This window comes from Macaca mulatta, chromosome 7 (genome assembly GCF_049350105.2).
Source record: "Macaca mulatta isolate MMU2019108-1 chromosome 7, T2T-MMU8v2.0, whole genome shotgun sequence".
NCBI lineage: Eukaryota > Metazoa > Chordata > Mammalia > Primates > Cercopithecidae > Macaca > Macaca mulatta.
Window position 1 is genome coordinate 72,400,029 of NC_133412.1, and position 15,264 is coordinate 72,415,292.

The window sequence follows — 15,264 nt, forward strand, 5'->3', positions numbered from 1 at the left end:
AATCAAAACCACAATGAGATACCATCTCACACCAGTTAGAATGGCGATCATTAAAAAGTCAGGAAACAACAGGTGCTGGAGAGGATGTGGAGAAATAGGAACGCTTTTACACTGTTGGTGGGATTGTAAACTAGTTCAACCATTATGGAAAACAGTATGGCGATTCCTCAAGGATCTAGAACTAGATGTACCATATGACCCAGCCATCCCATTACTGGGTATATACCCAAAGGATTATAAATTATGCTGCTATAAAGACACATGCACACGTATGTTTATTGCGGCACTATTCACAATAGCAAAGACTTGGAATCAACCCAAATGTCCATCAGTGACAGATTGGATTAAGAAAATGTGGCACATATACACCATGGAATACTATGCAGCCATAAAAAAGGATGAGTTTGTGTCCTTTGTAGGGACATGGATGCAGCTGGAAACCATCATTCTTAGCAAAGTATCACAAGAACAGAAAACCAAACACCGCATGTTCTCACTCATAGGTGGGAACTGAACAATGAGATCACTTGGACTCAGGAATGGGAACATCACACACCGGGGCCTATCATGGGGAGGGGGGAGGGGGGAGGGATTGCATTGGGAGTTATACCTGATGTAAATGACGAGTTGATGGGTGCAGCACACCAACAAGGCACAAGTATACATATGTAACAAACCTGCACGTTATGCACATGTACCCTATAACTTAAAGTATAATAATAATAAATAAATTTTTAAAAAATTATTTAGATCAATATGTTTTAACCTTTTAACTCTTTCTCAAACAAAACAATTTCAATTCTCCTTTAATGTTATTTTAAATTTCAAAATACACAAATAGCATGCCTAAGATAAAATCAAGGGAATGATAGTTTTAGAACAAAAACTGTGGTAATTTTGAAAACACGAAAGCTAAGACCACTGATTAGGTCTATGTGGACACTAAGTCCACCACGAACTGTTCTATCCTCCAGGTCTCTTCCCACACCTTTCCCTTGCCTGAGATTCCTTCTGCTTCCTACCCTTCCAAATACTGTTATTTCCCCCCAGAAGACTTGCCAAGACCCTGTAGCCTGCACATCTTCCATTCCAGATAACCAAAGGCATCCTTGCATTCACAAACCCAAATTATTTTGCAGAAAAGGCATCTAAAAACTTCTACTGTAGACCATTCACCTTAATAATTGTTATCATGACATTATTCAATAACAAAATGAGGGAAAGAAGTCCTCTTTAACTCCATTACCCTGGAGAATCCAAGCAAGTGTCTTTCCTATTTGCTTTGCCCAAACCCTGGGAGCTTTCAAAGTGAAAGTTTAATGGAAAGGAAAGAAAATCTGAAAGAAAAACACTCCAAAAAATTAAACTCGAGCAAAGAATCACGGGATTAAAAATGTTTATTCTTTGTATATTTGATTTCTGAAACATAGAAATCTATCTCTCACTCCTTAAATCTGCCACTGGGCTAAGAGAGTATTGTATATAATGTGCGCTCATTGATTTAACAGAATTGGAACATCCAGGCACTCACTGAGATTCTGGTTCCACAACTGCTCAAAGTCTAGTCATTAGTTAATGAGTTAATACCACACTTGATCTTCAAATTTTGGAAATGCTGATGGTAGACGGGAACTTGTTTTGAGAAAAGAAAGCATACGGTAGACATTGTTACCCATTATCCAACCATCACCACCTTTCCTTTAAAGAACCCCACTCTTCCTTTAAAGTTGCAGAGTCTCAGAAAGTGGGAAGAAAGGAAGTTTTTGCATTTTCAGGTCAAAAGAAAGTACATTTGTACAACCACATAATACCTATGCAAATGTTTGTTGAAATCTAAACACAAGACAGAAGTAGTTCTAGTACTTCCACAAAAACTAAGATAAGTAAACTTTTCCTTAATATACACTATCAGCAGCATCAACACCTAAAAGTGGTTGACTCTACTACTGTATTAAATTACGTTCATTTTGTCAATATGTGTTCCAAATTCTTACTGCTCTTTGTCTCCAAAGGGTTCCTGCTAAATATTGAGACAGTTCAAGAATACTAGGGAAAAAAATTTTAATAATCAAAGTAAGGGTCATCTAAGTATAATATGCCACATATACAGACACAGTAATATTTTCAAGTTTAAAAAAGCTCAGTTGTCAAAGTTGTACAGCAAACACTATGGTAAGGTTAGCCTCTTCAGGCATTTGATTTTTAATCACTGTAAAGAAAAGTCAGTCACAAAATGCCACATTTTGTATGATTCTATTTGTATGAAATGTCCAGGATAGGCAAATCTACAGAGATAGGAATTAGATCACAGGTTGCCAGGATCCATGGTGGGGGATATGGGTATAGGGAGTGACTGCTAATGGGTACAGGGTTTCTTTTTGGGGAGATGAAAAGTTTCTGAAATTAGGTAGTGCTAATGGCTGCATAACTCTGAATATACTAAAAACTACTGAACTGTACACTTTGAAGGGTGAGGCTTATCATATGAAAACTGTATCACAATAGAGCTGTTCATTTAGAAAATGTTTGGCTATGAAATAAAGAAATAGGATTAGGCCAGGCGCGGTGGCTCAAGCCTGTAACCCCAGCACTTTGGGAGGCTGAGACGGGCGGATCATGAGGTCAGGAGATCGAGACCATCCTGGCTAACACGGTGAAACCCTGTCTCTACTAAAAAATACAAAAAAAAAAACCTAGCCAGGCGAGGTGGCGGGCGCCTGTAGTCCCAGCTACTCGGGAGGCTGAGGCAGGAGGATGGTGTAAACCCGGGAGGTGAGCTTGCAGTGAGCTGAGATCTGGCCACTGCACTCCAGCCTGGGCGACAGAGCGAGACTCCATCTAAGAAAAAAAAAAAAAAAAAAAAAAAAGACATAGGATTATAGCTCAAAGATATGGGATATAAAATAAATGGAAGAAAACTGCTCAATAGTCTATCTAGAATCACACAATGCTTAAGTTTTACCCTGACTAAAATGGCAAGTTTTGTGTTTTATTGGCATTTCACATTATTTACTTCTTCCTAAGTCAGCCAATAATTCCTCCTCCTCACTTAATAGTTGACTATGAAGACCAAGCCATTTTGATTCTGCCTCCAATGAGCTTTCACATTTCATTCCTCCTTCCACTCCCAGGACTACCAAACCAACGTAGGTTCTCCTCACTTCACTCTAAGATGACGGCGTGGCCCTCAACTACTGTCACACTCTTCTAGGCTCTGTGAGCACAGTGTGTCTCATATTCTTTTCCGCTGTCACCAGATTTATTCTAAAACAGTTTCTTTACTGTTACTCCCCTGTTTCTCAACCACTTACATAGAAAGATGAATATCTGGGGTAATAGTTTACTTACTAGAAATAAAATCTGTCACCAATTCACAGAACTGTTTGAGTACAAGATTATTACATCAGCACTATTTCCTACAACTCTTCTACATGAATCCTACCCTCCTTGTGTTATAGCTCAAACTGGTCTCGTATACTCTGAATCTCTCATTCTCTTTCCTAGATACCTGATTGTGTTTCCTTTTCACCTACGTAAATAATTTTCCTTCAACCTCCACCAGCTGACCAAACCCCACTCACATTTCACTGCCCACCTGAGATCCCACCTACTTCATGAAGAGCAACCTTTGCAGCTTTAAACCTCAGAGAAATTAAGTCCATACTTAGCTTTTCTTTTTCTTTTTTTTTTTAGATGGAGTTTATCTTTGTCACCCAGGCTGGAGCACAGTGGCGTGATCTCGGCTCACTGCAACCTCTACCTCCTGAGTTCAAGAGATTCTCCTGCCTCAGCCTCCCAAGAAGCTGGGATTACTGGTACATGCCACTACATCTGCCTAAGTTTTTGTATTTTGGTAGAGATGGGGTTTTGCCATCTTGGCCAGGTTGATCTCAAATTCCTGACCTCAAGTGATCTGCCCGCCTCGGCCTCCCAAAGTGTTAGGATTACAGGTGTGAGCCACAACACCCAGCCAAAGTTTCTATTTCTTAAGTTGGGTATATGGACATATAATTTAACGATTAAGAAAAAAAAAGATACCTTCCTGTTTTTTTCGTGTTTTGTTTTTTGTTGTAGGCCTGTGTGCTTCATTCATTCCCCCATATGAATCTGTAAAGAAGTAGCCATTAACAACTTCAATCAATATATACCGGATTCATACTTTAGGAAGACAATCCAGTTGACAACCACAACAGTTTCTATGATAACAGAAGTGATAGAAAATACTACATTAGGGTCATTTCAAGAAAGTTCAATCATAAGATATATCCCCAAGCAAAAATACACACACAAAAAAGCTAAGTAAGAAGCTTTTAGAAAACTACTATCATCCTTGGAGTAAGTACAACAAAGTATTCTTTTATGTCTTTGTTTTTTTCATGAAAATGCTTCCTATAGCCATAGATTTTAAACCATTATATCTTATCTAGATTTCATATTAGATCATTAACATTTTTTCTAGATTCCATTGTTATTCTTTGGTAACCTTTATTTTTAGTATCTTAAAAATACTTTATTAAATATAACACATACATTCAGAAAAGTACATAAAATATACCTTAAGGTATAGCTTAAGTTATTGTAAATTATTAGCCCAAATACCCACCAACCTGGTCCCGAAATATATTACAGCCGGTATCCAAGAAGCCCACAGTTGTACCTTTCAGTTCACACCTCCCTACCTCCCACCTCGATGGCTCTGTGAGCACAGTGTGTCTCATATTCTCTTCTGCTGTCACCAGATTTATTCTAAAACAGTTTCTTTACTTACCCTGTGTGTAACCACCTCTTTGTTCTTGATAGTTTTACTGCCCAAGTATGAATCCATAAGAGTGTTTCTCAGTTTTCTTTTCATTTTTGTCCCCCTAAGAAGCCTTTTTAGAAGTTTTCTTCCTAATTCTACCCCCATGCCCCATGGAATTTTAACACCACAGATATATTGTATATCTATTTATGTTTACGTCCCTTTGGAGGGCAGCAGACCATTATAATAGGTAAGATTTTCTTTCACTCTAAGGGCCAGTTTTCACTCCACTGCAGGCAATATTTCCTCTACTAAGAATGTATGCCCTAACCAACATTTTGCCTATTTTTGAACTCTATATAGAGGAAATTGTACAAATTAGGTTTTGGGGGTCTGGTCTCTTTTGTTTAACGTAGTGTTCAAGATTCGCCCATCTTATCCCACATAGCTGTAAGCCATTCTATGAATACCATAATTCTCCATTTTATTGGAATGAACATTTGGGTTATTTTCTGTTTGGGGCTATTATAAATGATACTGTCTGAAGATTCCTGTGTCTCCTAATGCTTACGTACTTATTTCTTGTGGAGTATATATCCACGAGATTCCTGAACCATAGGGTATGAGTATCTTCCCTTTACCAAGTTGTTTTCCAAACACTTGTACAAATATACACCTCCATTAGGAGGATATAGAGTCCCATAACAATTTCTTACCTTAAAAGATAAGTTGAGCAAAATGTCTCCTATCCCTTCTTTTTCTTTTACAATCTGAAGATCACTGTGCAAAGCACTGTCAGGGTCAACCCTAAGAATTACAAAACAAAAATATAATTCAAATACAAAGAGATTTTTTATTTTTACTAACTCAAAAATGAACCAATCTGAAAGTTAAAATAGAGCACCTAGGGTAAGTTCCAGAAAGAGAAGATCTTAAGCTGCTGTATATCCCCAGGAAAAATAGAGGCCATTATAGCTTCGAGCTCCTTTAGAATAAATGTCCCAAAGAGATCATAATAGCCTAAATCTAATCTAATAAGGGGGTTCAGAGTTTGCAGTCATTCTAAAGGAAAATAGTCACATGTATATAATGTTCTCAAGAATTCAAAAAAAGTTTACTATGCTTTCCTAAACTTGTATTATAAGCCAAGATGTTCAAGGAGAAAAAGTAAACATTTGCCATGGACGGAACTATCAAAAGCTAAATCACTAAAAAATTGATATTTTTCTACAACTGTCCTATATATACATGTCCAATATGAATCCTACCCCAAATACCCCCTTTTTTTTTAAGAGACAGGCTGTCTCACTCTGTCACCCAGGCTGGAATATAATGGTGCAATCACAGCTCTTTGTAGCCTTGACTTCTCCAAGCTCAAAAGATCTTCCTGCCTCAGCCTCCCACCACCCCTGGTAGCTGGGACTACAGGTGTACTCCACCTATATATTTTTAAAGTAATAACATAACTACCTCCACAATAAGAGTTGATTATGTTGCTTTCAAAACTGGGGGGAAAAATCACAAAAATCAACTTGGCAATCATTCTCTGTATAATGAAATGTATTACTCTTATTTACTTACCAGGCAATATTGTTCAAGCTTTTTGCCAGAAGATAAAAATCATGTAAATGTTCACTCTATCAGGAAGATGACAAAAAAATTCCGACGGACCTACAAAAACAATTTCTTCAAATCCAAAAAACAAGCAAACTCATCCTATCTTGCGTCCTACATCTTTTGGAACTTGATTGCATTTGAGTTTCACAAATTAAGGCTAGTAAACATTCCATTTCTGTCCAGTTTTAAGAAATGATATTTATAATCTGACAACAGAAAAGAACAAAAGAACAATAAGAGCAGGGATTTAGAGATCCTTACCTGTCTTATAACTCTGTGATCTATATATGTTCCCGAGTTCTTTCATAAATCTATCTGAAGCTTGCACTGACCCAGACACTGCAGCCTGAAACACAAAAGCCACTGTTTACCAGGGTCTACTGAGCCAACTAATTTAAAGATTTAAGGTATTTCAACCTGCTCTAAAAGATTACAGTAGCCAGGCAGGGGGCTCACACCTGTAATCCCAGCACTTTGGGAGGCTGAGGAGGGTGGATCACCTGAGGCCGGGAGTTTGAAACCACCCTGGCCATCAGGATGACACCCCATCTCCACTACAAAAATACAAAAGTTGGCTGGGCCTGGTTGCATGCGCCTGTGTGCCTATATGCAACTCATTTCAGCTACTCAGGAAGCTGAGGCAAGAGAATCACTGGAACCCGGAAGGTGGAGGTAGTAGTGAGCTGAGATGGCACCACAGCACTCTGGCCTGGGCCACAGAGCAAGACTCCATCTCAAAAGAAAAAAAAAAAGAGAGAGAGAGAGAGAAATTACAATAAAAATGGATTACCACTCAACATTTTAAGAACTAAAAAAAAGTCCAATTAAATGAAGCATTATGAAGTCTCAAGAGAATATAAAACTAGACAAAAGTCTGGTTCATTTCCTATTTTTTGTCATCTGAAAAACTCTAGCCAACATGTTCAGACCACCATGGACTCCACGATAGCATAGAATTCAGTATGAGTCTATTCCAAACCCCAGCGATTTTTGAAAATACTAGAAGGCACTCAAGGTAACAAATTATTAACTAGAATAGACTTCCATTCATAAGACTACAAGCAAGAATATTGCACAGATGGTCTAGTTCACCCATTAAGACACTGAGAACCATGTGTGCCTACATGCAACTCATTTCAGTTTTTCGTGCAGGGACTTCTATAAGGATGAAAACACGCTGATATCTTATCCTAGCACTAAATAGAAATGGAACTACTTTTTGGTCATGTGAAACTAAAGATTTTAATGATTGCACTATACTATACTTTGAAGGAGAAAAAAATCTAGTTTATGAAGATATTACTTCTTAGCTATGTAATCATGAACTCATTTCATATCTATAAAATATGAGAAGTTTTTCCTATCTCTAAAATATAAAGAGCACCTATTTCACACAGTGGCTATGAAGACTAAATGAAAAGATCTATAAAGTACTTAGCATAGTATTGGCCATGCAAAAGTGTTCAATAATTTATACTTGTTTTGAAGATAACTCAAACTGGAATCGATCACAAAACACAGAAAGTACAGTAACATTAATTCAAATGCTACAGTTTTAGTTTTTTAAATAATCAAGATATAGGGGGATTGACTAAATTTCTTTGCTCTATGAAAAATTACCAATTAAATTAATATATAAACAAGATTGAAGGAGGGAGAGTTATCTATCTGATTTCAACATTTGGCATCTACTTGCCTAGCAATTCATTCCCTGTTTTGGAGAACCTGTGCCCAATACAAAGTAACTGGTCCTCAGCTTTCATGGAGTTAGTAAATAGCTCTAATACAAGGCAGGAAGCAGTAAGTGTTCAGACAATCATTTGATGTTTCCCTACTCTAAGTATTTTATGTATACACACAGTTAATTCTCATTTATTTTTCATAGCAATCACCCAAAAGGTATGTACTGTCTAACCATATTTTAGAGTTGAGCAAAGTGAAACCATACAAGGTGTGTCTGTCACCAAACTCAGTGTTCCTTTCCCATCCTGCCACTTTAAATAAAAGAGATGTTAAGTCAAAAGAGAAACATTACTTTTGGTTTGGTCAGAGCAGGATGGATCGAAGTCAGCTTCATGAAGGAGAAATAATTTGAGTTGTGTTTTGTAGGAGAGAATGAATTTGAATATACAGATGCCACAGAAGGAAGGTCAGCAGAGAAAACAACATAGACAGCTGGAAAGGGGCATATACAGGGATCAGCAGGTGGTTCAGGATGTGAAGAGCAGATGAACAGGATAAAAAGTGGCTATTCGTAGACGAGAAAGATAACCTTGGGCAGCAAAACATATGACTGTGGCTGGGCATGGTGGCTCATGTCTGTAATCCCAGCACTTGGGCAGGCCGAGGTAAGAGGACTGAACTCAGGTGTTTAAGACCAGCATGGTCAACAGAGTGAGACCTCATTTCTACTAAAAATCAAAAAAATTAGCCTGGTGCGGTGCCACAAGCCTATAGTCTGAGACACTTGGGAGGCTGAGGCAGGAGGACCACTGGAGGCAGGAGGACCACTGGAAGCAGGAGGACCACTGGAGCCTGGGAGATAAAGGCTACAGTGAACTATGATTGTGCCACCGCACTCTAGCCCAGGCGACAGAGCAAGACCCTGTCTCAAAATCAATAAACAAATGACTGAATCCACCACTAAAGCAGGAATGGAGGAGGACAGCAGCTGAGATCAGCATGTTCATGAATTGCCTTGTGTTAACTATAATTACTTGACCAAAAAGTCCAGGCTCCAGATATTGATACACAATTACACATTTAAACGGTCTTGCCTTTCAGTCTTCCTAATTTTCTCTAATATTGCCCAATTTTCTTTTTCAATTCCTTCATCCTTCAACTTTTTCCCATTAATAGCCTCTTCTTTCATCTCATAATGATCTAAGTCTTCTATATCCTGCAAAAAGAAGAAAAATGTTAGCTTATTGAACCTATTTTTCTTCAGCAGTTTCTCATGCCAAAAGTTAAATTATTCTTGACTCAATGGGGGACAATAAACAGAATATATCTATCCTATGGGGAGAGAGAAAAAGCCCCACATTCCATTCAAGAGGCTCTCACCTTTTATACCCTATATATTATTTAAAAGTTAGACTCTGGGTAAAGCAGATTTAAAAGCTTTACAAAGTCACAACTATAACAAAATAAACCATCATTTTTTTATTTACTTCTTTATTCAATTTATTTTATTTTTTTAAGATAGAGTCTCACTCTGTCACCCAGGCGGGAGTATAGTTGGGCAATCTCTGCTCACTGCAACCTCTGCCTCCCAGGTTCAAGTGATTCTCATGCCCCAGTCTCCTGAGTAGCTGGGATTACAGATGTACACCACCAAGCCCAGGTAATTTCTTTGTACTTTTAGTAGAGACAGGGTTTCACCATGTTGGCCAGTCTAGTCTCAAACTTCTGACCTCAGGTGATCCGCCCACCTCAGCCTCCCAAAGTGCTGGGATTACCAGCGCGAGACACCACACCCGGCCAAGCCATCTTTTAAATCTCCTCTTAGGAGGCACCTTTGAAACAGTGTAGCAGCAGGTGTCAAGAACCTTAACTGTCCATAGTTTGTTCCAGAAACTCAAATTCTAGAATTATATTCCAAGAAACCAGTCTAAGATGTAAACACAAATTTAGGCATAAGGATACCTGTTTCAACCTTGCAACCACAAAAACACAAAATCTGCATGTGCAAAAATAGCAAAACAGTTAACTCCATTAACTATTAAGAGGCCACCAAAATACCAACACAGCATAATTTCTCCTGTATCAAAAAACTTTGAAATGAAAAATGGAATACACAAAGGAATAGAAAGAATTTCAATTATGCTGAAATAAGCACAGAAAAAGACCAGAAGAACTTATATTGAAAGGTTAATTTCAATTAATTTTAGTTGTTATCTCTGGAGACATTTGGTGCTTTCCCCTAATTTCCAAGTTTATGATTTTATGTAGTAAGCATCTATTGACATTAATAACTAAAATATAAGTTAGAGAAAGAATTTTATCTCAGGTGCTCAGAAGGCTGAAATAGAAGAATCGTTTGGGCCGAGGAGTTTGAGGCTGCAGTAAGTTATGATCATGCCACTGCACTCCAGCCTGGGTCACAGAGACCCTATCTCAAAAAATAATAATAATTTAAAGATAATTTGAATAATACCCCCCAGAACAACATCTTTATTCACATGACTCTGCTGCCTCCATTCCCATACTATGTTCTTACACATATACAAATACATGCAGAATTGTTTAAATCCTAACTTTGTTCAATTACCTTATTTTTCTACTTCAATTGCCAAAATCTCTAAAGGAGTATTTATATTTATCTCGATTTTTTTTCCCAAGCTGGCTAATTCACTGATTTCTAGATCAGATTACTGTCTACCACCCCTCAAATTCTGCCCATGACTCTGTACTTCATGGAGCTCCCTTCTTCCTGTGTGCACCTTTCAGCCCTGATCTTCCATCCTACGCTTGTTTTCCTCACAATGCTTACAAATGCCTTTGGCCTGTATTTCCACCTGTACCTTCAACCTCATTCATGTTCCCATCCACAAAATTTCTCCACCTAAATATTAATCAGCACATCCCAAACAGAATTCAACATATCTTTCTAAAACAATATTTTCAGCACACGATTCCCTGATAAAGACCTTCCTATCAACAATCACACCAAATAGAAACATGCCTGTCTTGAATTCAAGACTTTTAACCATCTGCCTTTTCTGGCCAATCTTACTTTCCATGACTTAACACATCAACCTTCCTTCTCAAAAGAAACATATCCAATGAACCCAAACACACCAGGTCCAAGGTTGTTCTGGGCCTGTTTCCACGTTATTTTAGGAGCCTAGAATATCTGCTTTTCACCTGTCCTAATCTGACATCTCCAAAGTCCAGTCTCCTGCCTTTCTAGATTTCTCTCAAAGTTGCAGTCACGTGTTTATTATCTTGTGAAGGGAAAATGAAAGGGTTCGTGAACCTTAGTACAATGGCCGCCTGACACACGGAAAAGGTTTGATGTTTTCATGCAGTTTATTCCACCTAAAATAAACTGCATAAAAACATTAAAACAAACTCTCATTCTACTTGGACAATTTTAAGAAGTATTTTACTCCCAGAATCATAAAACAAGCCTACAGCCAGGCACAGTGGCACATGCTTGTAATCCCAGCACTTTGGGAGGCCGAGGTGGTGGATCACCTGAGGCCAGGACTTCAAGACCAGCCTGGGCAACAGAGCGAGACTCAAACTCCACAAAAATTAAAAAATAAAAAATAAATTAGCTGGATGTGGGGCACCCACCTGTAGTCCCAGATACTCGGAAGGATCACTTGAGTTCAAGGTTACAGTGAGCTGTGCCTGCGCTACTGCACTCCAGCCTGGGTGACAGTGAAACCCTGTCTCAAAAAACAAACAAGCAAAAACAATCCTACAACACTACTTCTTTAGTTCAGAAGCACTCTAAAGTATATTTTAGATTAATAATTTCCAAACCAAGAAAATGAAAGTCTAAATTATAAGACCCCAAACAGAAAAAGTCTTTTAAAACAATCAATACCATGGAATTCACATACCTTCTATTTGGTCAAAGAAGAGACACAGATCTTTGTTGTGAGGTTTGAATTTAAATGCAAAGCTTCAGAGCCTGAAAACCTCTAAAATTATACCCATGACTGACAACTGGCCTAGGCTCAATGTCTTTGGAATTTGCTCTACTAAATTTGCTACTGTTGGAATGTATTCCCTCCAAAATTCAAGTGTTGCCAATGTGATGATATTAATAGGTAGGACTTTGAAGAGGTGATTAGGCCAAGAGGGCTCCTGCCTCCTTAATGGGATTAAGTCCCTTACAAATAAGGCTTCACACATTGGACTAGCTTGCTCTCCTGCCCTTCTGCCTGCTACCACATGAGGATGCAACAAGAAGACCCTGAGACACCAAATGTTGATATTTTCATCTTGGATTTCCCAGACTCCAGAACTGTCAGAAAATAAATGACTGTTCTTTATAAATTACTCACTCTCTGCTATTCTGTTACAACACTATAAAACAGACTAAGACAAATTTCTTTGATGATTTTTCAACAAGAGACAGTTTCACTACTTCTGGTGAGTAGTACCTAAAATATTCTCAAACTCTCCTTCTGTGGAAACATAAAATTTTTTAAACTCAGTAGTTCCTCTTCCAAAAACTAACCAAATACAGGTTAAGTACTGATTAGTATTAAATATAATTTGTATTGCTAAAAGTTAAGAGCTTTTGTTTTCCAGAAAATCAAATACAAGAATTCAGATAAAACAGTTTGCTCAAAGGCATATCATGAGTTAGAGGTAAAGACATAATTTATAAATTACATTCCATTCCAAATACAATGTGCTTTCAATTATTGCACTTTAGTAGTAGTTTATAAAGGAGATAAGAGAATTACTCAAATGTTCAAAAATGAAGATATTTATAATTTATTTTATTTTAAGACAGAGTCTCTCTCTTGTCACCCAGACTGGAGTGCAGTGGCACGATCTTTGCTCACTGCAACCTCCGCCTCCCAAGTTCAAGCGATTCTCCTGCCTCAGTCTCCCGAGTAGCTGGGATTACAGGTGCCCACTACCATGCCTGGCTCATTTTTGTGCTTTTGGTAGAGACAGAGTTTCACCACGTTGGCCAGGCTGGTCTCGAACTCCTGATTTCAGGTGAGCCATCCGCCTTGGCCTCCCAAAGTGCTGGGATTACAGGCGTGAGCCACCTCGCCCAGCCGAAATGTCATTCTTATATAAAATACCTACTTCAGCCATCTCTTCTTCCTTTTCTTTTGAAGTCACTTCTTCTGTTGTCCTATTCTGAAATAGAGAAAGAATCTGCCAGGGCTACACAGAACAAGTATGCACAGGCTGAGTACATTAGAAGACTGGTGTCATAGCTTTAGGGACAAACTCTCAACCATCTGTCACTGCAGTCCCACTGCCAGAGAGCTTATTAAAATTAAAATGTTAATTTTGAAATCCAACATTGATTTGACAAAGAACAGTTCTCAGCTTTTAAAAATGAAACAATTTTGAACAATTCAACTTAATGGGTGCCTTAGGAATAAAGAAAAGCAATCAGTCAAATACAAAGCAAAACTGAAAAAAAAAATTAAAACATAATCTAATTTAAAATAAGGAAACATTTTACTTATATGGCTATGTGCATAAAATCAAAGGCTTATTTTGTTTAAAATAAATCTCCCAAACTATCAATTCCTTAAAATAGCTACTTTTTTAACTTTGAAAAGCCTGAATCACCACATAAATTCAATTGCCTTACATTTTAATAGGTCAGATGTGTTACTTATAATAGACACTTTCCAAAACTAAGAATTATGACATGATTACCACCTCACTATAAGGCAAATTTTCTTTCAAGAAACTTGTAATTTACTATCAAATATCTCTCTAAAAGACACAATTTACCAATTAACACAAATTACAATTATCAAGTTCAGAAATGAACCTAATGAATTTTTAGGAAGTGCCTTCATACCCAGTTTGGTCAAAGTTCAAAAGACAAGCTTCCTGGCCAGGACACAGCATATAAATGCATCTTTAACCATGCCAGTTCAGGTTAGAACCCAGAATATGTAAAAGATCAAGAAACTAGGATCCAGAAATCAAGACCAACAAAGGTCTCAGGAGTATCCAAGCATCTGTTATTAGATACTCTGCTGGAATAATTCTCAAGAAAAACAAACCCATGATCGCAGAGGGCATGAGAACTCCTCTGGATGAGCCAGCTGGAGAATGTAGACAAACATTTCCATGCAGAATTAACTTATATTTCCTTTAAATCTGCATCTCTTTAGACATTCTTTGTTTTCTAAAAACTAAATGGAAAAAAGAAGCAGGCAGCAGCTTCCAAAATGTAATTCGCCCCTTCTTCATTTCCCTACATTGTTATATTCCAAATCTAATTATTCTGGGTATCTAAAGAATATATACCCAGCCTCAAAGTCACAAAGAGTTTGGTTACATCAGTGGTCGAAAGAACATTTTTGAAATGCTAATTTTAAAGCCTACCCAAAGAATCTGTTTTGCAAATGTTCTCTGAGGTGATTCTCAAATACATCTGGTTCTGTCACCACTAGCCCAGTTACTATCCTTCATTTTACACATGAGAAAGCTGAGCCCCTACCCCCTCAAAAACGGGAAGTAATTTAATCAAAACAAAAAGTGATTTAGGGCTGTGAAATCTTAAGATTAATTTCATTTCAAGATATGGTCTGGTCCTCTTTCCAAAACCCCACTGAAATGACATAATTTTATAAAAGACACTAAGTCTGCTGCAGCAGCAGAAAAATAACAAATATAAAAAGAATACCCTTAGTGAACCAAAACTATAAGGACATACTGGAAGATACAAAGCAGATGGAATCAGACTGCTGGGCTCGAGAAAGCCACAAACCCAATCCAAATAATGGAGGGACCACTTTTGTTTGAAGAACCATTCTTCACAACACTTGTCCCAACTATAGTTGGTAAGGATCACTCAGCTAATAGGAAGCCTATCTTGAAGGTCTCTTACTACGACTGTCAAAACCAGAGAGAAAAGACAGAATGTTTTCAATATAACTCAATGCAGTAGCAAAATCTTATAACAGACTCTGCCTCTTCCTGCTAGCTCAGGAGCTAGAAAGCTCACCGGCCAGCACCTCCCCATCCTCATGCCACAGGAAGAGCACAGGTCTGCAAACCAGGAGGGGGAGGCCACAGCAGAAAAGAGTGACAATTCTGAAGACACTCATAATAACTGATACTGATCAAAGGTATACCTCATCTATAAATGAACAGATAACCATGTATCATCAGAGAGTTGAAGAAAATTAGCAACCTGAAAGGAAGGTGCCAAGTCAAAGAAGCACAAATGACCTGAA

The 15,264-nt window shown here is 37.9% G+C and overlaps 1 pseudogene across 1 annotated transcript in view; it reads right to left on the reverse strand.

Moving 5' to 3' along the window:
• Positions 1 to 4,056: 4,056 nt before the first annotated feature.
• The window catches only part of UBE2Q2P16 (Putative ubiquitin-conjugating enzyme E2Q2-like protein), a 69,514-nt pseudogene continuing 58,306 nt past the window's right edge, over positions 4,057 to 15,264 (reverse strand). Inside the window, exons 5-9 of the transcript XR_003731385.2 lie at positions 13,142 to 13,195; positions 9,136 to 9,257; positions 6,323 to 6,564; positions 5,458 to 5,548; positions 4,057 to 4,107 (exon numbers count right to left, since the gene is read on the reverse strand). The product of XR_003731385.2 is annotated as a Putative ubiquitin-conjugating enzyme E2Q2-like protein (transcript). The remainder of the gene's footprint in view (positions 4,108 to 5,457; positions 5,549 to 6,322; positions 6,565 to 9,135; positions 9,258 to 13,141; positions 13,196 to 15,264) is intronic.